This window comes from Chelonia mydas, chromosome 1, assembly GCF_015237465.2.
Source record: "Chelonia mydas isolate rCheMyd1 chromosome 1, rCheMyd1.pri.v2, whole genome shotgun sequence".
Taxonomy (NCBI): Eukaryota; Metazoa; Chordata; order Testudines; family Cheloniidae; genus Chelonia; species Chelonia mydas.
This window is the reverse complement of record NC_057849.1, coordinates 178,575,851-178,600,269: the sequence shown is the minus strand read 5'-3', so window position 1 is coordinate 178,600,269 and position 24,419 is coordinate 178,575,851. Positions and strand designations below refer to the sequence as shown.

The window sequence follows — 24,419 nt, the reverse complement described above, 5'->3', positions numbered from 1 at the left end:
TACAAATTGACTGTTAACTTGTTCCTGGATCTTTCCAGCTATTGAAATTAAGCTGGCCAGTCCTTGTTTATTTTTATTTTTTTGTTTACCCTTCTCCAGTCCTCTGGGATCTCCTCTTTTGTCCATGCGTTCTCAAAGATACTCACTAGTGGTTCAGAGATTGCTTCATCTAATTCCTTAAGTACCCTATTTCATCAAGCCCTGCCAACTTAACTTCTCTAAATATTCTTTAACCAGTTCTTTCTCTATTTTGACTTGTTTCTTCCCCTTTGTTGTTACTTTACACAAATAATAATGTCTGGTTACAATTTACTTTTTTAGTGAAGACCAGCAAAATAGGCATTATCCCTCAGCTTACTTGGTATTCTCTGTTACAAGCTCTCCTTCATGACTAACTAGAGGACCTACACTTTCATTCATCTTTCTCTTGCTCCTAATGTATTTAAAGAACCTCTTCTTATTGACTTGCTTATTTGGTGCCTTAGACTTTCTGATCTTACCTCTACATGCTTGTGATGCTCTTTTGTAGTCCTCAACAATTTTTTCATGTTTCCACCTTTTCGATTTTCAGGTCATAGAAGAATTCATGACAGAGCCATATTAGCCTCTTACTATTCTCTTTCCTTCGCATCAGGATAGTTTGCTGTTGCGCCTTTAATATTTGTTTTCTTGAAAAATGTCCAGCTCTCCTGAACTCCTCTGTCCCTTAAATTTCCTTCCCATGAGACCACACCTACCAGTTCTGAGTTTGTTAAAATCTGCTTTAAAAAAATCCATTGTCCTTATTCTGCTGATCTCACTCCTTCCTTTCCTTATTAATACATCATTTCATGATCACTTTCTCCCAAATAGCCTTCAACCTTCAGATTCTGAATCAATTCCTCCTTGTTGGTCAGAATCAATTCTAAAATGGCTGTACCCCTGTTTATTTCCATCTTCTGAAACAAAAAAATTGTCACCAACACATTCCAAGAACTTATTTGACACCTTGTGTTTTGCTGTGTTAAAGTCCCGTATTACTTCCAGGCATAGTGTTTTGGATGTTTCTGTAATTTTTTTCATACCAGTCTTTGAAGTAATAATAGTCAAATCTTCCCTCCCCTGTGAAAGGGTCTTTTAAGTACTTGTGCAACACAAATGTTTTTAAAGCTGTTCCAAAGATGAAGCTACTAGTGCCACACAAGAGGCAAGAAAAATCATCAGTTTGTGGCATGTGTTACAGTTCCCTTTTGTGGTGAGTGTTGTAATGGTGAATTTCATCTTACCTGTCTCTTTTTTTCTACCTGAAAGCTCTGTTGTCTTTTTTATTTTATGCCCCTTCTGCAATATAGTACACAAGGAGGGCTATTTGAAAAATGTGTTTTGAAGACAGATTTGTAAAAATATATATATCTTTCTGGAACAAAGCAAAATGCCAAAAATCTAGTTAGGGAAAATAAAAGGAAAAAGTTGAAAAGGTAGCTTGAAGAGTGTTGTCATAAACTATCCTTTGTAGGAAATGATCCTATTGTATATTATATTTTTGTCTCAAGTTGCAGATATGTGCTGCCTCTAACAAGGGCAAACATATGGATTTTCTTGACTGTAGAAATTTTGCTGTTGCTTTTTGCCACTTCATCTCAGTAAGATTTTTAGGAACCTATTTGTCACCACACAGGGTGACGACAGCCCCAAACTATTTGTCACTCAATATGACAAATAATATCCACTGCTGGAGACTTGGAGGTTATATTTCATTTGTAAATGTAAAAAAACTGGAAGAAGACAGTGGAAGTTCCCCCCAGAAAGAACAGAAAACTTGCTGTGCCATTTCTTGTACTGTAAATTCTGTACAGCAAGTATCCATAATTGCAAGCAGGGTGGCTTTCAGATTTATCCTGCCTGCACTATAAGCAAGTTATGAATCTTTTGTTACAATTGTGCTCACGAACCTACTGAGAGAGATGTGAGATTGAGCTTTTTACTCTTGATTGAAAAAAAAAAATCTGTTTTCTACAACTAGCAGCAGAAACTCCCAAAAGACTACTTCTATTTCCTATTGCCCTGAAAAAATCTGCCTTATAGAAATATTACAATACCTACAGTATACAAAAAGTTGGGGAGAAAGCACAGGGGTTTTACCATGCAACTGGCAGTAAGTCTCTCAGGAACGTTACAATTACACTGAATACATCACATAGTTCAGAATACAGAAGTTCTTCTATTGTACGCTACTTAGTAAAGCTTGCAACTCTGTCAAAACTAGCAGGTTACCAAAAACATATTGAGGTCTTGTTTATTTTCTCTTTAATCCATGGGTTTTCTTTGAGTGACCTTTCTATAACCTGCATATGACCTGCATTTGTTTACACATGTGCTGCAATGCAGCTACTTTGCTAATTATATGGAGAAATGGCTCAAATTTTAGAAGCAATGTCAATAGACCTCTAGCCTCTACAGTAAAAAGGGTGTGTCATACTATAGCATTTTCACTAACAAAGAAATCTTTAAATATCAAGATATGAAAATCATGATTATTTATTAGATGATGTGGCTTTGTGCAGCATTGACAATGGTATATTTTAAAACTGGGTTTGTTTGTTTTTGTAAGAAAGAATTAAACAGAAGTAGTACTATTTTATCTGGAACAGTCATGAAGGATGGACTGCAGTCCTTTTTTTTTAATCTCGTGTGTTTAAATTTTTTTTGAAAATTACCTCAAAATATAAGGCAGTTATGGTCAATCAGTTTTTTCTTTTGTTCTTAAGTGTCTTGCCTAGGCTAAATAACTGTCTTATATGCATACATGTTTTGTGTCTGTGTGCTTTTGTGCAAAAACTCAATGATACAAACTCCATGCCTCTAAAGTGGAGATTCGATTTTAGAGACATAAGTGTAAGGAAAGTTTTGAGGTCCATTTTAAACTTTCTGTCCATCGCTTAGTTCAGACAAGCTCTGTGAAATCTTCTCCACACAGCTCTACCAATAAACCTCATTCTGGCTATTCAAGTCCTTCAACTTTTTGGAACAGAGACTGTCACCCTGGTTAAAGTAGGCTGACAATATAAAATTAATAAGCTATCTACTTTGGGTTGAGATCACCATAATAGTTTTTGCTTGTGATCTTCACTACCATTTAAAGCACAGTTCCGACTGGCTAGTGCACTTCAGCCAGTTACACATTAGTCTGGTGTGATAGACCCAGGCCAGTTGTGTATAGCAGAGTAGTCCTGTTGGGATCCAGGAAGGGAACTCTCCCCAGCCTAAAGGGAGGATCCACAGGTCTGGGATACCAGTCAGGCTGAGGAGAGCCAGAGGAGAGGAAATGCAGCTGAAGGGCTGGGTAATGAAGACATCCTCAAGCCACTGGAAAGGGAGCCCTAAGGTAAGGGTGAAGAAGGCGTTAAGAGAGAGAAACGGGAGAGCTGTGGGGAAGTGGCCCAAGGAAATGTAGCAACTCTGGCGGTAAAAGGTCGGCTGTCAACAGCTGCTGCCATTAGGGTCTCTTGGCTGGAACCCGGAGTAGAGGGCGGGCCAGGGTTTCCCCCCAACCTGCCACTACAGAAACACCTCCTGGGAGGGGAAGACAGGCCCCTGTCAGGACAGGAGGCTAAACTGTTCTGGAGTAAGCCCATAGGGACAACAGAGACTGTGGGAATTCTCTCACCAACCTCCTTGCTGTCTTATGATGAAAATGGCTCAGTAGGCTGTGACCCTTGCCTCTAGAAGGAGAAGGGCTATGTAGGGGGTCATAGTGAGCCTCTAAGGCTAGTGTAATCCTCCAGAAAGCGTGGGACCCACTCAGACAAGGTCAGAGCTCTGCCACTCTGGATATATGAAATTAAAGATTAAGAAGTAAATTAATTTTTTAATAAAAATACTCCTATGGCAGTGCTGCTGATAGCCCTGTGGGCACTCCAGAGCATTTCAAGAGGCAATAGCTCCTATAAGTCACTAAGAGGAAGCTTTATTTTTGAAAAAGTCATATGTCTTAGTCAGAAGGCCACCAGATATTGTCTAAAATTGAATTATCCTGTAATGTTTGCTTCAAAAAATATTTCTGAAACAGTCAGATAAACCTTAGTCCTTGGGAATGTTTTCCATGGGAAAATTGCACCAGTTCAGACAAGGCCTTAATCAATTTATAAATTATACTACTTTAGCTATACTGGTATAGTTAAACTGGTATAACTCCAACCATCCAGATGCAGTTATACTGATAAAAAGGTGTCTTAAACCTGTATAGTTTATTCCCATACAGGAAGGGGCATAAAATATGCCAGTATAAGCCACCTTTATGTGGGTATAAGTATAGCCAAACTAGGGATTATAGTAGTATAACTATTTCAGAAAATATTTTTTTACCCCCTAACCAAAATACTTACATCAGTACAAAAACTATGTAGACCAGGACTAAATCAATTTAGTTAAACTGGTCTAAACCCCTGGAAACAATAATTTCAGTTTAAGAATGGCTTATTTCAGGTAAATCTAAATTTGTCCCTAATTCACTTAAACTCAAGCAATCCTCTCTTAAACTGAAAATGTGCGTTCATGCTGGGGTTGTACTAGTTTAATATAAACTGATTTACATTCAGATCTTTTGTAAAACCAGTGCAACTTTCCCACGTAGAGAGGGTTTTATTTTGTCTGGCAGTGAGTGTCCATTGGTATCCTGGACATATGGTAGCCTGGAGACCTGAAACTGTTGGAGATCAGAGAAAAGGAAGCTGTAACCATCAAGGCAAGAGGAAACGATAATTTCAATGAGCATTCCTAAAAAGGTGAAGTTAAGGCACTGGAACATTAGTCTGAGGGCTCCCTCCTATAGCCCTTACTCATGCAACCAATGGATATGGATTCCTCATTTAGGCTGAGGCAGGGGTGTACTAGCTGCAGAATTTGGCCCTTAAACAACATTGTATCAAATTACTGGTCCTTTCCAGGAAATAACTTCATCATTCCTATTCTATCAGTTGCAATCTTAATAGATCCCCCTGGTGCTCAGCTTGAGTAATAGGTGCACGAGAAAGAAAGATAAGATGCTTTTGGCTTAGTAAACAAAAAAGTCAATAAGGTGGGGGAGGGGAGAGTAAGCTGAAGGCCATTGGATACATTCTTTTTTCTCTTACATCGTCTCATAGGATGAATCTTCCATATGATCATCAAAATTCAAACTCCCCATGGGAAGTGCTTAAAAAGCGAACGAGAGACAGCTCATGTGAACATCTGAAGAAAAATCTTACAAATGTGTGAGTGGTAGGTAGTAAAGACCGGCATGTCTAGTTTAACAGCTTTGTTGGTTTTAGACTTGGAATGAAAACAATTGGATGCTCCACTTAGGTTTCATGATTCTTCTTGGAAGAAGAATGGAAAGAACAGTGTCACGAGACACGTAGAGGTAAACCTGCCAACAAGAACAAAACAGAGGAAAAGGCGGAGGGAGAGAATGCATAGTAAACAGTATTTACCTTATCGTCTTGCCAGGCTCAAGAAAACTTGCCAGAAAAACCCTTCAATTTTCAGTCACCATAGACAGATCAAAATATAGGAGTTAGGAGCAGTCTACATATCGACTATATTTGGAATAAAATTCAAACACATCATGCACTGGGCCACCCATTTTTCTTACTAACATTCATGGGAACATGCAGTTCTTAAGCTAACCACAGGAGGGCTCCCATATTTTCCCGTAGATAAAATAGTATACTCTGCATAGCACAAGAATATAAACTTAATAGGAAATCAAATCGGGGCGCTAAAACAAAGCCCAGCAAGGTGTGTGCTCAGAGAAAATGAAATGCACATGAGTCTTAATGTGGTACATGGCATTGTTTTTGTTTCTTGAATGACGTGTACATATTTTTGTTAAAAGCAATGCAATTTTTGATTTAAAATATTTTGAAAATATAACAATCAATTTGATACTGTAAGTAAAATGTCTGAAGAATTTGTAGGAAGCACAGAACCCTGTAACATTATATAAGCACATGTCATTTGTAACAGAAAACAGATATTTTATCCACCAAATCACTGTTGTGATTATAATATAACAATTTACAGATGTTAAAGTAGCTTGATAGGGGAACACCTTATCGTTCCCTGAATGTAATAGAAATATATTGAAAATAGCAAGGGAAAAAACACTCATGCTTTTTGTTCAGCACTGCTGAGTTATAAGGTCATTACTACCTGTTAAAATACTTTTCCCATTACATTCCTCATATTTATCTATTAGTTCTCTCTTTTTCAGACAAGGGGATTATCAGAATTTATCTATGTCTTGTCATTAATTTGTAGCTGGTTTTTAATAGTATTCCAGATTATTCCATTAATCTGAGGCACAGCCACATCAATACTATATAAATCACAATACAAATGCTAACCAAAAATAAGTTATGCACCAAAAAGGACACTGTCAGTTACTTTTTGTTCAGGAGTTTTTCAGACTTTATTCTCTCTCCTCTGCTTGCAGTACTTTGAACTTGAAAATGCAATTTATTTTGCTATTGATTTTGTCCATTTCCATTTAGCGAGCATGGGGATGCATGGAGATCTATGCATGTACCTGCCCATGCAGTGAGCTGAGAATATGTTCTATTGTGTTTTGATGTGTTACTGAGTCCAACTTTGCTTCCTTTGGTTTGCTTCACTATCTGTGCATCAATTCCATGATAGCAAAAATGTGTATAGCTGTAGGAATAGTGTTGGCCTGATTCTTGCTTGATTTCACTTCTTAATTCCTTTTCCAATTTATCTGGGGTCAGATGTGCTCGCAATTCTTTGCCACTCCTTCCAGCCCATAGCACGGGTTCATAGGTCTTAGAGTTTCAGTCCTTTTCCCCCTTCAAACATCTCTCAATAGTGTCGTCATATCCTCAGTCTTCCATCTCCTTTCTTGCTGTCCTCTTCCTTTCATGCTTTCTTCGCTGGTCATCATTCTTATGACATGTCCATTCCAAACATGTACTCGCCAGCCTATCTAACACAGAGAGTGCCAAGTTCATCTTCCTAATAATTTATTCCATGTCTTCTCTCTGCTTGTCTGGCATTCTTCTCAGTATATTATTTTCTATGACCGGTATCTTCTTTTCTTCCATTTCCAAAATGTAGTCAGCAGATACTTTTCCTTTCTATTTGTTACTTTATAGCCAAGGCTACAGCACTCCTACCACCTTTATTCATGGCCACCCATTCACATTGGGTTCTTCTTAGCTCTCCAGTTCTCTCTCTAATGGCAGTAAATAATGCTCCCAAGTACACACATTCTTTTTTCTGGTTCAGCTTCTCTCCTGAAACTTCAATCAACAGCTCTTCTTCTGTCTTTCCTACTTGCATAATTTCAGTTTTTTTGTATGTTTACCTTCAAACCATGGTCTTCAAACACAGAAGCCCACTCTGATACCAGCTAATGCAAATCATTATGGCTAATATAAATCTTTGAAGCTCCATTGAAGTCAAAGTCTGTTTATGCCTGCTGAAGATCTGGCCCAGTATATGCTGAACAGTATAGTGACCGCATATGCACTCTCTACATACATCTATATCCAAAGAGAACTTAGTTGTACCAAGCTTTTTGTTCAGTTACGTTAATTTTTAAATTTCTTACAGTCAGAATAAAGAAAAGGAGTACTTGTGGCACCTTAGAGACTAACCAATTTATTTGAGCCACAAGTACTCCTTTTCTTTTTGCGAATACAGACTAACACGGCTGTTCCTCTGAATACAGTCAGAATGTAGAATTTATCATTAAAATTATTATTTAAAACTGAAAGAACATGATTCATTATTATAGTTTAGAACTAGGTGTAATATGCATCTTAAACAGGCTGACGGTGTCTTCTTTGTCTGAACTGTTATTTTTTGAATACTTAATTATATGAGAGTGTCTGTGTTTCACAGCGGTGACTGTCAGCAGAGGCAGGAAAGGGGAGGGAGCTACCTGAACCTCCTCTTTCTCCCCCATGAATCCATGGCTTGGGCACTTGGACTAAGCAGCTCCTCTTCCAGGAGTCCCTTGTTAGCTGGAGTCTACTGCATTTCCCAGACAGGAAGGTAAGGCCTTGGCTTTGTCCAGGAAGGAGACATGTGAGGAAGACCATGCTGGCAACTTCTACAGAAGAGGAAAAGACCCTCTGATGTAGCAGATCCTGAGTGCTTTGGGGGGGATTGGGAGATAGAGTGCTGGAGTGCTGGGAAAGGATAGGTAACTGAAGAGGAAGTTGACTAATTGGTAGGCCCTGGGTATAGCTGAAGGCCAGGGATTAAAGTAAGGACAGGGAGGAGCACAAGCTGTGGTAAAGCAGAGGAAGAGTCCCACCTCTTCTTTGGCAGGTGCAGTGAGACTCCTTTCCTGTTTGAATCAACTTTAATCATTGCAAAGGCTAAATCATTGGGTCTGAGGATGGTGAGGCTTCAAGTAGGCAGGCAGGGAATGGTTGAGGTTTGGAGGAAAAACATGGAATGAAGTCAGCAGGAGGAGGGGGAAAAGGAGAAGCGCAAGTAGCTTTGTTTTTAATGTAAATAGGGTAAAAAAAGCTGCCCATAAAACATGGACATATATTGCTGAGTACTCAAATGTGCAAACCTGAGCAACTGTTTTGCTATCGTAATGTTTGTTGTGCCTTCTTTTTATCCCCATTTATAGGTCCGACCTGTAGTGACGCTGTAACGGGAAAGATATGGGGGAGAGGATGGGGAGGGAACCCAAAACTCTAATGGGTCTTTAAAAAATCTGTTCTGACACTACAAATGCTGTTAAAATGCCTTAATCATCACCATTTGATTAGTTCTCAGTGTCACTACAGGGAAACATTAAGGTCTGTGTTTCCTAAGTGTGCTCTTCTTTGGGGGGAGGGGTAGCTCAGTGGTTTGCACTTTGGCCTGCGAAACACAGGGTTGTGAGTTCAATCCTTGAGGGAGCCATTTAGGTATCTGGGGCAAAAATTGGGGATTGGTCCTGCTTTGAGCAGGGAGTTCAACTAGATGACCTCCTGAGGTCCCTTCCAACTCTGATATTTTATGATTCCAGATATTAACATGTTTGAATTTAAGTTTAAACTTAAATCTGAATTTTGTGGGTGTGCAATGCTTAGTTTCGGGGTAAGTACAACCCTGTAATGTATTTTCCCCTACCACTAAAGATACATCTCACATTAAGTGTAATTGTGTGGGTATGCTTTCCTATGCTACTAGCTTAATCTAGGTATCATAGAATCATAGAATATCAGGGTTGGAAGGGACCTCAGGAGGTGATCTAGTCCAACCTCCTGCTCAAAGCAGGACCAATCCCCAACTAAATCATCCCAGCCAGGGCGTTGTCAAAGCCTGACCTTAAAAACTTCAAAGGAAGGAAATTCCACCACCTCCCTAGGTAACCCATGCCACTGCTTCACCACCCTCCTAGTGAAAAAGTTTTTCCTAATATCCAACCTAAACCTCCCCCACTGCAACTTGAGACCATTACTCCTTGTTCTGTCATCTGCTACCACTGAGAACAGTCTAGATCCATCCTCTTTAGAACCCCCTTTCAGGTAGCTGAAAGCAGCTATCAAATCCCCCCTCATTATTCTCTTCCACAGACTAAACAATCCCAGTTCCCTCAGCCTCTCCTCATAAGTCATGTGTTCCAGTCCCCTAATCATTTTTGTTGCCTCCGTTGGACGTTTTCCAATTTTTCCACATCCTTCTTGTAGTGTGGGGCCCAAAACTGGACACAGTACTCCAGATAAGGCCTCACCATTGTCAAATAGAGGGGAACGATCACATCCCTCCATCTGCTGGCAATGCCCCTACTTATACATCCCAAAATGCCATTGACCTTCTTGGCAACAAGGGCACACGGTTGACTCATATCCAGCTTCTCGTCCACTGTGACCCCTAGGTCCTTTTCTGCAGAACTGCTGCCGATCCATTCGGTCCCTAGTCTGTAGCGGTGCATGGGATTCTTCCGTCCTAAGTGCAGGACTCTGCACTTGTCCTTGTTGAACCTCCTCAGATTTCTTTTAGCCCAATCCTCTAATTTGTCTAGAGCCCTCTGTATCCTATCCCTACACTCCAGCTTATCTACCTCTCCTCCCAGTTTAGTGTCATCTGCAAACTTGCTGAGGGTGAAATCCATGCCATCCTCCAGATCATTAATGAAGATATTGAACAAAACCGGCCCGAGGACCTACCCTTTGGGCACTCCACTTGATCCTGGCTGCCAACTAGACATGGAGCCATTGATCACTACCCATTGAGCCCGACAATCTAGCCAGCTTTCTATCCACCTTATAGTCCATTCATCCAGCCCATACTTCTTTAACTTGCTGGTAAGAATACTGTGGGAGACCATGTCAAAAGCTTTGCTAAAGTCAAGGAACAACACGTCCGCTGCCTTCCCCTCATCCACAGAGCCAGTTATCTTGTCATAGAAGGCAATTAGATTAGTCAGGCATGACTTGTCCTTGGTGAATCCATGCTGACTGTTCCTGATCACTTTCCTCTCCTCTAAGTGCTTCAGAATTGATTCCTTGAGGACCTGCTCCATGATTTTTCCAGGGATTGAGGTGAGGCTGACTGGCTTGTAGTTCCCAGGATCCTCCTTCCCTTTTTTACAGATGGGCACTACATTAGCCTTTTTCCAGTTGTCCGGGACTTCCTCTGATTGCCGTGAATTTTCAAAGATAATGGTCAATGGCTCTGCAATCACATCCGCCAACTCATTTAACACTCTCAGATGCAACACATCCTGCCCCATGTTCATCCAGCTTTTCTAAATAGTGTCGAACCACTTCTTTCTTCACAGAGGGCTGGTCACCTCTTCCCCATGCTGTGCTGCCCAATGCAGCAGTCTGGGAGCCGACCTTGTTCGTGAAGACAGAGGCAAAAAAAGCATTGAGTACATTAGCTTTTTCCGCATCCTCTGTCACTAGGTTGCCTCCCTCATTCAGTAATTGGCCCACACTTTCCTTGACTTTCTTCTTGTTGCTGACATACCTGAAGAAACCCTTCTTGTTACACTTAACATCTCTTGCTAGCTGCAACTCCAGGTGTGATTTGGCCTTCCTGATTTCACTCCTGCATGCCTGAGCAATATTTTTATACTCTTCCCTGGTCACTTGTCCAATCTTCCACTTCTTGTAAGCTTCTTTTTTGTGTTTAAGATCAGCAAGGATTTCACTGTTAAGCCAAGCTGGTCGCCTGCCAATATTTACTATTCTTTCTACACATCGGCATGGTTTGTCCCTGTAACCTCAATAAGGATTCTTGAAAATACAGCCAGGTCTCCTAGACTCCTTTCCCCCTCATGTTATTCTCCCAGGGGATCCTGCCCACCAGTTCCCTGAGGTTGTCAAAGTCTGCTTTTCTGAAGTCCAGAGTCCGTATTCTGCTGCTCTCCTTTGTTCCCTGTGTCAGGATCCTGAACTCGACCATCTCATGGTCACTGCCTCCCAGGTTCCCATCCACTTTTGCTTCCCCTACTAATTCTTCCTGGTTTGTGAGCAGCAGGTCAAGAAGAGCTCTGCCCCTAGTTGGTTCCTCCAGCACTTGCACCAGGAAATTGTTCCCTGCACTTTCCAAAAACTTCCTGGATTGTCTGTGCACCACTGTATTGCTCTCCCAGCCGATATCAGGGTGATTGAAGTCTCCCATGAGAACCAGGGCCTGCGATCTAGTAACTTCCGTTAGTTGCCGGAAGAAAGCCTTGTCCACCTCATCCCCCTGATCCAGTGGTCTATAGCAGACTCACACCACGACATCACCCTTATTGCTCTCACTTCTAAACTTAATCCAGAGACACTCAGGTTTTTCTGCAGTTTCATACCGGAGCTCTGAGCAGTCATACTGCTCTCTTACATACAATACAACTCCCCCACCTTTTCTGCCCTGCCTGTCATTCCCGAACAGTTTATATCTATCCATGACAGTACTCCAGTCCATGTGAGTTATCCCACCAAGTCTCTGTTATTCCAATCACATCATAATTCCTTGACTGTGCCAGGACTTCCAGTTCTCCCTGCTTGTTTCCCAGGCTTCTTGCATTTGTGTATAGGCACTTGAGATAACTTGCTGTTTGTCCTGCTTTCTTAGTATGAGGCAGGAGCCCTCCCCTTTCACGTTCTCCTGCTCGTGCTTCCTCCCGGTATCCCACATCCCCACTTACCTCAGGGCTTTGGTCTCCTTCCCCGGGGGAACCTAGTTTAAAGCTCTTCTCACTAGGTTAGCCAGCCTGCTTCCGAAGATGCTCTTCCCTCTCTTCGTTAGGTGGAGGCCGTCTTTGCCTAGCACTCCTCCTTCTTGGAACACCATCCCATGGTCAAAGAATCCAAAGCCTTCTCTCCAACACCACCTGTGTAGCCATTCGTTGACTTCCACGATTTGACGGTCTCTACCCAGGCCTTTTCCTTCTATGGGGAGGATGGACGAAAACACCACTTGTGCCTCAAACTCCTTTATCTTTCTTCCCAGAGCCATGTAGTCCGCAGTGATCCGCTCAAGGTCATTCTTGGCAGTAACATTGGTGCCCACATGGAGAAGCAGGAAGGGGTAGCAATCCGGGGGCTTGATGAGTCTTGGCAGTCTCTCCGTCACATCGTGAATCCTAGCTCCTGGCAAGCAGCAGACTTCTCGGTTTTCCTGGTCGGGGTGGCAGATAGATGACTCAGTCCCCCTGAGGAGAGAGTCCTCGACCACCACCACCCACCTCCTCCTCTTGGGAGTGGTGGTCGTGGAACCCCCAACCCTATGACAGTGCATCTCATGCCTTCCAATCGGCGGAGTCTCCTTCTGTTCCCTTCCCTCAGATGTATCATCTAGTCCACTCTCCGCATTCGTACCTGTGGAGAAAACATGAAAATGGTTGCTTACCTGTATCTGCACTGCTGGTACGTGGATGCTCCCCTCTTCTTCTTCTGGAGGTCACATGCTGCCAAATTTCTTCACCGTCCTCCTGTCCCCGCTGTGCAGCCTGCTCTGAATCTTCAGAACATTGTGCCCGTAGAAGCATATCCTGACATCTGTCCAGGAAATCTTCAGTTTCTCTTATGCAACGCAGGGTCGATACCTGTTGCTGCAGACCTTGAACCTTTTCTTCCAATATGGAGACCAGCTTGCACTTTGTACAGATAAAGTCGCTTCTGTCCTGTGGAAGAAAGACAATCATGGCACATCCAGTGCAGGTCACAACAGCTGAACACTCCCCATCCATATTACTTTCCTTCTACGAGCTTCCTCAGGAGTTGTAGTAACTACTCAGAGAAGCTGGCAAGATGTAAGCCTCAGTGGGCTCTCCCCAGGCCAACTCCCATGCAAACTCCCTCTGTTCGCTGCTCAGCTGGTTCGCAGCTGACTGGCTTTTTATACAGTCAGGCCCACTCAAGGCTCACCTGGAACAAAACACTCCCAATTCACACTTTTCAAACAAACAACCAATCAAGCACACGGTCAAACTGTCCCCACAACAGACACTCAGATACTCACCAACACAGCCTCCCTAATGCAGCCCTTAGCGTACCTCCTCTCAGACAGATCCCAGGCAAACTTCCTCTGTTAGCCTCTCTGCTGTTCACCACTTGAACGGTAGTGCAGGTAACAATAGTAGTAAAGATGTGACAGTCTGGGCTGGCAACCTGAATACATATCCAGGGTCCCCAGTGGCCTTGCACTGAGGAAGACAGGCAATGCTGAAGCCCATGAAATTTGTTCACTATTATGGTTACCCATGCTAGCTAGATTAAAGGTAGTGCAAGTATGCTACCCGTGCAATAATTATACCTATTGGCTTTGAGTCCATGGGGGCTCCAAAAGAAATGGTGGGTGCTGAACACCCACGGGCAGCCCCCCTCTCAGCGCCTCCCTCTTCCCCCAGTGCCTCCTGCTCACTGGCGGCCCTGCTGATCAGCTCCTCCCCTACCCTCTGAGCGCCGCCTGCCTACCACGGATCAGCTGTTCGGTGGCTGCAGGAGGCACTGAGGGGAGGGGACAGAACAGGGTGGGAAGAGGCAATGCAGGGATGGGAAAAGGTTGGGTGGGGATGTGGGGGAAGGTTTGGGTGCGGGTGGGGCCTGGAGCAGAGAAAGTCCCACATTAGAAAGTTGGCAACTATGATTATACTTGAATTTGTAATGTAGATGTAGCCTATTAGGATATGCACTTGAAATCTTAACTCCATTTCAGTGCATATTGTCTGGGCATACACAGTTTGACCAGAATTGGAACTTTGGATCCAATCCAGACATGCCAAACCCATGAAAAAAACACAGAAATTGGGCTTGTTTTTGGCTTAATTGGCTTGTAGCGTGTTGCTTGTTTGGCTTGTAGCTTGTTGCTTATTGCTTTTTTTTTTGATCGGCAAGCAGGGACAAGCGGGGGAGAGAGTCAGGGGTGCACAATGGGCCCACCTCCCACCACAGTCTCAGATTGCATGCCAGGGGGATCTAGTCACATAGAGTGTTGGGGTTCTTAGGGATTGGCTTGTTTTGACCATGTTTTGAAATGGGATTTGCTTGATTTTCAGGCTGATTTGTCTGTTTCAGGCTTATTGTGAAAGTCGGGGTGCTTATTTACCACGTGAAAGCTGGCAACTGTGATCCAGTCCCCTAGGTCTGGGTTTATAGCTGATGCTCCTCTTGAATATATATCACAGGGTTGTTATCAAGATTTAATGAGGGTGCCAATATGAATTCCTTGTGTTCTCAAAACTTATTGAACTCAAGTGATCAGATTATTATATTAAGACATGCAAGGGGACAGAGTTAAGGTTGTACATTAAGCATTGACCTTTCATTCATTAACTGTATAACGTTAAAATTGCATTAATATAACTTATGTACTTTTTAATTATGATATTCTGTGAAAATGTACATCACACAGCATTGCTGTAGGGGTTACTTCTGCATTATACAATTGGATAGTACTTTTTTAATGTGAAATTTGTGCTAATAGAAGTGAAGTCAGGCATAATACATGATTCCCCATATAACCCTATTAAATGCAGAAGTATCCTGACCTACAAGACTCATACTATTTCACCCCTGGGTATTTCTGAAGTAGAGAATGTCAATCATTATAAGCTGTGGTAGTTTTTATTAACTGGAAAATGAGCACTTGAATGAAATTGTGAGAGGTGCCAAATAGTTTCAAAACACCAAGTTTAATGAAAAAAAAGATTATAGGAAAATTTGAAGTGTTTCACATCCCTGTAAATCACCACAATCCCCTTCACTTACTCTCAGAACTTATCTGGATTCAAACCCTAGTTTAGGGAAGTAAAAGACATGTCCACTAACTTGCTGCATTACCTGGCGTCCTGCCGTATTCAGGACTAAGTAATGCAGCATTGGCATTGTTCCCCTGACTTAGACCATGTTGATTTACCCCTACTAAGAATCTGTCCCATAGATGTCTTTAAAGACTAAAAAAAAAAAAAAAGATTCTGAGCATGACAAATACAATATGATAGTTCAAGCAACACTTCATTTTGGGTAAGTGGAACAGCTTAGATTTCTTTTAAATAGTTTCAGGGGAAATACTAGGGAACAGCCACATGGTTGCACTGCTGAAGCCTCACCATGACATGTAGATATTCTGATTAGAGTGGGTTGATTTATTTATTCTTTTTTCCACCAGAAAATGCTGTTTCTTCAAAACTGATTTTGACAATTCCAGACTTGATGAAAATGCCATTAGGAAGGTTTCTCTGGTCCAGGTTTGGGGCAGACGGTGAGAGAAACACATACACCATTCCCAGAATAGTCTTGTGGTTAGGGTGTTTGCTTGGGACATGGGAGCTGAAGATTCAGTCCCTGATCTGGAGCAGATACTTGAGCCCGGGTACCGCACATCCCAGGTGAGAGCACTAACCATCAGGCTATTAGTCATTCTGAGGTGATGGGATCTTGTTCTTGTGAAAATTTTTGAAACATCTCATCTTCATTCTACATCAGAACAAAAAACAAATTTTGAAACTGATTTGTTTTCTGGCCAGCCCCAATTCTGATACAGCTTGATATTCACTCTAGCTAGATAATAATATAATTAAGAAACTTCTTCTTATTAAGATTACTGGTGTTCTTAAACTCTGTAATTTCAGGCAAGTTTACTGTCATCAGGTAACCATAGCAAGATATAATCACATCATTTCTAGATGCTAGGTAATCATCAAATATTTTGAATCTTTCCAGAACACAAAAACAAGAACAGAAATATCTCTGATCTTTGGAGATTTTTTTAATGTTTGAAGCTATGAACTTCATTCCTCTTACCCTTCACACAAGCAAGCAATGGGGTCTATAGTTATTGGAAACAATACGAGTTCCAGTGTTATACAAAATGGGCCAGATTCTGAGCCTCTTTCTCACTGAGAGTAGCATCCTTCCCCAAAAGTTGCCTCATTGGAGTTAATGGGAGATACTTGCGGAGTGTGCTGCTATTCACTGTGTGCAAGGGGATCAGCATCTGGTCCATTGTAAGCAAGGATTTAAAAAGTAATTTAAAAGTGAGAATCTATTGCCGGAGCATGATTGCTGCATAATGCAAAGCTGCCCTAAGAAATGTCATATGGGGATGGGAGGGGAAGGAGTAAAATAAGAAACATGCAATAACTAATGCCCAAGCAGAATCATTTTAACAGCAGCCATTTAGAAATAAATGAGAGGAAAAGGGATAGAGTTGTTAACAAGAGGAGGTGCAGGGCAAGATCCTGTCTGCTACTCTCTAGTTTTGACTGAAGACCATGAAGTTATATAGGTTACTGGAGGTCAGGTATTTTCACCAAAAATGGAAACCCAGGCTGATTGCTACTTTGCAGACAGAGGTCCCAAATGTGATACTACAGGAGAGAAAGAACAGGTATTTCAGCAAATTTACCCTTGTAATATATATCCCACAGCATAGATATGTATCACAGTTTCAAAATGTAGTCACTGTACATTTTTATAGAGTTGGATGAGGGTAGTATTGAGGTGGAACCTGCCCTACTTTAGTCTGTTCAAGCCAGGGAAAAATTATCTCTGCTGAAAGGAAAGAAAAACTTTAATTACAGCTTATATTATCTTTCTTCTCAAAAGGTGGATACATTGCCATTACTTGTTTAGTTACAATTTAACAAGAGGAAAACTGATGTAAATCAAGTGTATGAAAAAAATAATTAGGAATAGTATATACTTTGTTTTAACTGTTGTTGTTTCCATATCCAGATCTCCAAGTATTTAAACACTGAGTGCTTGATTGCACAGTCCTTACTCAGTCTGGCAAGCACTTATTCATGCAAAGCAGAAGCTATGCTTGGTTACCATTGACAAGTTGTGTAAGTGCTCACCAGAGCAAACAAACAGTATACATTTTGTTCCTAATTTATTAAACTTCACAATAATCCTAATGAGATATATTAGTATTATTCCCTCAAGCCAATGAAGTAGATATGCTAGCAAAGATAAACATTTATGCTTATGTAACCTACATATGTAACTTTTATGGCTCTTGGGGTACCCAGGACTGTAACTCACCTTGTTACCCCCAGCCTCCAGTATGAGGGAGACTTGCTTGTGCTTAATTGGGTGTCACTTCCTGGACACCACCAGCCTGTTAATCACCCAACCACTCTCCTCTTGCTAGAATCTGGGTATTCTTGTAACCCTTGTCAGTTGACACTGAAGGAATCACAGTGACCCTCCATCATAAAACTGTGTAGATGGGAATAGAATGTTCTAAACGTATCACAAGTTCTGAAGTACAGCTGTTTAGCTGTATTCTTTGATGATCTACCTGAGATACATTAAGTGATATGATTTACATAGATGTTGAGCAACTTCTGAAGTTGTTTTAAGTAGGTCATCCAAAAATTGAAGCAGCTACAGTGGACACTTTTGGAAATGTTGGCTTAAATGACTTTCTCAAGGTAACTTTGAAAGTCTTAGACTTAGTCTGCAATAGAATCCAGATTTATAGAGGCCTAGTTCAATGCCACAAACACAAGACCATCTTTATTTTCTTTATCTCCCATGCAGGTAATCCTGAATCAGGTATCACAGGGCATAGAACAGCTAATCATACTGTGAACCAAGCTGAATTCTTCCATTTGGATTTCTGTATGCTAAGAAAAGGGAACATTTCAAAAAATATCTGTATCTGGGCATATGTCCTTTCTGCACACAACCATCAACCACTCACATTAGCTGAAGAGGAGAAATTAGCTAGTTGTAGGCACAATATGCTACCTTTCCCATTTGTGTAGGCTCCCTGTGTGTTTTCCCACAATTTTTGTTTCCATCCCACCATAGTGGGGGAATTAAGAGGACCCAGGACAGACCCCTATAATTCACATATTCATTTGGTTAAAACTGGCAGATGGTACTTTCAGGTAGAGAGTAACCTCCCTAACTGAAATTTTATGGGGAGTTATGGGAAAGCAGAATGTACGTAAGTGGAATTTGGACAAGATTCTTGAAAAGATACTTAAGGATTCTTTGGAGAATGCATAACATTGGGATTGGTAACTGTCTTCACTGTTTCAGTTCCATGGAGTGAAGTAAGAAGGCTTTTCCATGCTCTTTTGTTTGTTATTGTTTACTAATGTTCTCAAAATGGAGCTTAAACCACAGTTCTTTGATTTTGTTAGCAGCTTAAAAGTAAGTTAAGTTGTTCCTAGTGTACTATATCGGAAAGCATATGGAAAGATACCATTTGGAGAGCTAAACTTGTAAGATCAGGACGTATTCTAATGAAACTGCACTTAGTCCAGTTAATTTAATATCTGAACAGTTTACCAATGATGTTTATGGAGTCTAGAAATAAAGCTGTTCAGGTACAGTAGTCACATCGTTAATTAGATTGAGGACATTTTTAGCATATATATTACTTAACCTACTATTCTTTTTTGCTTTCAGACATAACTTGCATCTGCTGATTGATTGTGAACATTGTTGGCCAGTATATAATATTAAAAGTTCCTCATAAAATAGGTAAAATCAGCAAATGTACCAGGGATAATTAATATCAAGAACTTTGGGGTTTTGTCTTTCCAATAAAGTACCTGATTGGCATGCAGTTTGTTTAAACTCAAACACAGAGGAAGTATATTCAAAGTATTATTAATGCTGCCTTACAGAAGCATGTTAGGCACAGCAGCACACATTAAGCACAGTGTAACCACATGCATTATAATTAGTCCATTGGTATAACAAGACGAGGAAAAAAATAGACTAAATCCATGCTGGCTAATGCAAAATGTTTCTGGTTGCCTTCTATTCTGTGTTGTGATACATAACTGCAAACAGAGTGAGTAGAGGTCGTTGGCTAGCCCGTCTCCCTCCATCCCCTATACAATTGCATATTCCTCAACCTAGGCAAACTTGTCCTCTAGCATTTGGCATTCACAACTAAAAAATAAAATAAAAAAATTTGAATTTTGTTTGACCATTCTAGCCTTTACATTCATGATTTCATTGATTTCTTACTTCTTGTTAACTACATATTTCTACTGCATTCAGGGAACAATAAGGAAAAGCCCCTTCTGCTAAGCTGTTATAACATTAATAAATATTTGTGTGTTATAACCAAGGACATCAGCTTAGTTGGATAAACTGTTTGCATTATATTTGAATGATATGGAGTTTGATTTTTTTAAAAAAGACATATGAAATATGTTGGTTCAGATACATTTACATTAATTAAACATGATTCCCACTGTGACACCTTGGTACCCCAATATTCATCACTGTCATGTAATTAGGATATGTTTTGTACCAAGTATGCCTTGTGAGGTATGATTCTAAAAGTCTTGATCTGCCAGACAGTAATATCTTGTTGGATTGTACGTGCTATCATCATATGTGAAGTTATGAAGTTTGGCCAGGTATGAGTTACTGAAACATGTTGTGAGGCTGAAAACACCAACAAGCAGCCTTTCAGGTACAACAGTAAAAAGGCTGAACAATGTCAATGGCTTATTGAGGAAATGCGCACAAGCACAAGGTTTACCCCAGGAACTGTGTACAATAAAAAACCTCTCAGAGATATCACTACACAATGGGAACTGTTTGACCCAGACAAACAGCAAAAGAGCTCTCCAGTCCGTGGGAAGATATAAAAGGGGCAAAATGATATAATGGGTGAAAGCACTCTCCCAAGAACAACACAGCTGGAAACACCTGCGGCACAAGGACTGTGGAAAGTGATGGTCCCAGGCTAGAGGGAGTTTTGGCCTGTGTATGAAAAACTGGGAAAGCCAAGGCAACTTGTGCCTTAAGAATCTGCCAGCCTGTTTATCACTCAGGGTGAGAATTTGCTAATTCATATCCTAGTTCTCTAGTGTGTTGTTTTTGTTTATTTACTAAGATAATCTGCTTTGATCTGTTTTATCACTTATAATCACTTAAAATCTATTGTTTGTAGTTAATAAACTTGTTTTTGTTGTATCTAAAACCAGTGTGTGGAAATTATAACTCAGTGCAGAAAGCTATTGCATATATCTCTCTACATTCAGGGAGGGTGCAAATTTTATGATCTTACAATGTACAGTTCCCTGTGCAGTGCAAGATGGTATAATTTTAGGTTTTCACTCCAGAGGTGGGTGTGTGCATTAGCAACTAGAGGTGCCTTAGCTGAGCCTTCCTATGCAGAGCTGATCTCAGCATCTGTGTGTGAAGCTGTAGCTGGGTGTGTCTGTTTCACCAGCATCTGTGTGTATGCTGGTGAAAGAGGAAGCTTGGAGAGCTTGGCAACTTATCACAATACCATAGTGTGAAAGGGAGCCCAGGCTGGTGGATCAGGTGGGCTCAGTGGTACCCCAGTTCCAAGTATCCGTAGCACCCACTTAATAGGAAAGGAGATTAATCAATCCATCTGAAAGATACTCTGCAGCTCTCAGTAACCAAAATGGCAAATGCCAGTACTTCTGGATAAGACCCTCAGAAGAAAGAGAGGTATTTCATATAAAAACAGCCTCATTTCATGCATCATAGGAATAAGATGTATCTGTCAACATACTTTAATAAATCTGTCTAAAACTAATTGGCAATAGCTTCAGCTGAGTAAAATGGCATTGCTTTATTGCAGTGGTGGGCAACCTGTGGCCTGCAGCACTTCCCGCAGCTCACATTGTCCAGGAACGGCGAATCGCGGCCACTGGGAGCTGTGGGCGGTCGTCCCAGTGGATGGTTAATGTAAACAAACTGTCTCGGAGCCCACCAGTGGATTACCCTGATGGGCCACATGCGGCCCACGGGCCACAGGTTACCCACTTCTGTTTTATTGACTTCAGAGGAGTTATATCAGTTTAGATCAGCTAAAGATCTGGTTCAGTAGAAATATGAAGATTCTCTGTTTGATATAAGGTCCATGATATAGCCAAGTATTCCAGTCCATCCAGGATGTCAGTATCTCAGAAGTCCTTTCTAATCCTACTCTATGCCACAATAACTTTAATTGGCTTTGCAAATAAATGCATCATGTGATTCAGCTTTCCTTTGGTAGCATGCAGTTTGGAATTTATTAGCAGCTCCTATGATCCTAATTTAGTGGCATAGTCTCATTTCAATGCAAATGTAATTGCCATTAGTGGATAATCATTCCAATAGGTTATCCTATTTTCTGCCCTGTTTATCTTCTGGTCTTGCTTTAAGTGTCTTGTTTCCTCTTTCTACTTCTCTGTCTCAATTTCAGCTTTCTGACTCATTCTCAATATTTTCCATCCATTGTTTAATGGCACAATCATCACTTGATAACACCTGTATGTCTTCTGCAATTTTGTGAAATTTGCTGGTATGAAGAGATTTAAGTACTGCAATTTCCCCTCGGAGATCCTGTTGCTGCATCATTTCAGCACATGATTTTTGTCTTTCAGCCTTTTTCGTTCAGTTTTGTCCTGTACAACTAAATGTATTTTATATTCAAACAAGGTATCCATTAGAGAAAGTAACTTTTTGCATAAAGGACACACAAATGCACCAAAAACCACCAAACAGCATATGGTGTCAACCTGAAAAGGAGCCAGGGAACAAACAAATGAAGGCAACCATCTTCCATTTGATGTCACTCTACAGACTCCATGAGAGCTCTTACAATGCAAAGGCCCATGATCTAATCTCTGATGTGCAAGTACATCACCATAAATTTGGAATCATCCGTATCTGCACTTTCTGCTAGATTTAAATTCTGGGTCCAAAACTTTCAGATCTTGAACAAGAGATTTTTTTTTTAAAGGAAAATCTTGAAAAGATTCATACCTGTTAGGGTTGGAGAAGAACAAGACTTATTTTTTAAAAAGAGAAAATTTTAAAGGCTAATATTTCAACTTGAGGGTAGCTACTGTCTCCTCTTAATGAGGCAATGACAGCATCTCTGGAAAAATCTCTTATTATGACCACAAATCTTTCAAGAGTAAAATCAGATTTGGGTTCTTTTTTTTTCCCCTCAAGACTCAAAGATGGTGACGGTTAGTAGCATTAGGAACCCCCTCTCAACAGCTTTCTAATTCCAACCTCAGCCTCTGAATTGTGATCAGCCCATCCCCTTTCTTTCAGATTCCTTTTTCATGACCATTTCTAAAACCTACATCCTTACAGAATAAATTCCTTAGACACTACAAGGTACCGAGCATTCTGGCCCTGACCTAGCAAACCACTTAACCCTCTGCCTAACTTTAACATGTGAGTAATCCCATTAAAACCAGTGGGTGAGATGAGAGCTATGCTCCTTGCAGAACTCCTTGCAGAACTAAGCCCTAGCCCATAGATTACCTGAATGCTATGGAAAGATAAAAGCAAGAACTGAACAAATAGATCTGGATGTCCATGGGGTTGTGCACAAAACAGGGCTAAGCGACAAATGCCCTTTATCCTGCACCCCTGGACGTAACTAGCTATTCTTCAACTGAATTCAGTGGATGAGACCTAACCAATTTTTTAAAGAAGAGTATGTGTGACTGGCTGTATTATGTACACTATACCTCTCATGGTTCACTATGGGCTAAACCAGAATGCAGTTCTGTCAGAGCACTACCAGGATCCGCATGGGTTTCTGTGCAATCCTATTCATAATTCTACCAAGATACAAAAACTGAGCTGATATATAAAATTACAACCCTTTGCAGAGATAAAGGAAGAAGGAAGCATGCCTCAGGGCCCTATTTCACCCCGGGGTGTTCGTTACTTCCCACCACCCAACACAGATGTAATGAGGTTAAGTGGTATCCGTATAAAATAGGTAAGAATTATTAATTATTCCTCAAGAAAGGCTTTTAATGATTTTTGACTATAACAGCATAAACAAACAAACAAAAATGGAAAACCAAAGACCAGCACTGAATAAGAATAAATACAAAAGGCAGATTATATTGAAGGCAAGCGCAAGTACATGTAATATTGTGGACCATTTGTGAATTCCTGAACAGTGACTCTACATATGCTGGTCCTGGCAGATCATAATAAAAGCCCCAAAGACAAGCATAAGTAAAGCTCTTATTCACCAGTTTTATATTCCTGGTGACAAAATAGTTCAAAGGCAACACAACTATATGTATTAGGAGCTAATGAACGACAGCACTACAGGCATCCGCTCGGGCTACTTAAAAGACCAGCACAAATGCATGCAAAGCTATTATGCATCAGCCACCTACTATTGATTTTATGCTACAGTATCGATATAACTATGATCAATTAGGCTCGAGCGACCAGACTTTTTTACTCTGTAGACTTACTGTGTATTCGTCCAAAAATACGTTACCCTTCAGTCGGCCGCTTTCCACACTGGCCAGATACAGACAGTCGAGAAGTGCACGTCCCTTTGTTTCAGGGGATGTGGGTCAGGTTTTCCTTATGACCGAAAACACACACACAGTCCCGTGCCTTCACCCTTTTTATCTAGTCTGACGGCCGTGTTTTACAACAGACCGACCAATCAGAGTGGGCCACATTTTGCCCTAGTTGTATAATGGATGCGTATTTAATTTTTATGTCCAGTTGTTAGTTGTTCATATATCTTGAATGTGGTTAATGTGGGGTTGATAAGTACATAGGAATCGGCCTAAAATGTTATCTGGTTGCAGCGCGTCCTGACCACAAGCTGAAGCTTTATTTTTGCCAGGCTTACATTTTGAAGTATACAGAAGTTTGAGGCCTAACATTTGCAATACTTCTATTCCAGTCAAGCTTGACAAGACCGTTGTTGTTCAGTTTATTCACACCCTCAAACATGTAGTTTACACAGAAATCCAAACTTCAAATGGTGGTGATCAAACTAAATTCCTTCATTACTTTCTCTGTTGTATCATTTATTCTGCATTTATTTCATGTATAATGCATTGAAAATTCTATTTCAAATTTATTTAGCCTTTTTATTCCTTGCTATTCCTTTCAAACAGTCACAGGATACTGTGGTGCCACCCTTTTCCATTACTGTGTTGTGAGTGTGTTTCCTACCCCCCTTCCTCCCCCCCCCCCCCCCCCCCCGAATTCTGC

General features: G+C 40.9%; 1 long non-coding RNA gene across 1 annotated transcript; it reads right to left on the bottom strand.

The window, feature by feature from the left end:
• Nucleotides 1-2,934: 2,934 nt before the first annotated feature.
• Nucleotides 2,935-23,867, bottom strand: LOC122462180. Its single transcript, XR_006284587.1, has 4 exons — nucleotides 23,660-23,867; nucleotides 16,942-16,947; nucleotides 15,264-15,271; nucleotides 2,935-2,946 (listed from the first exon to the last, which is right to left on the bottom strand). It is a non-coding gene; the product is annotated as an uncharacterized LOC122462180 (long non-coding RNA).
• Nucleotides 23,868-24,419: the final 552 nt, after the last annotated feature.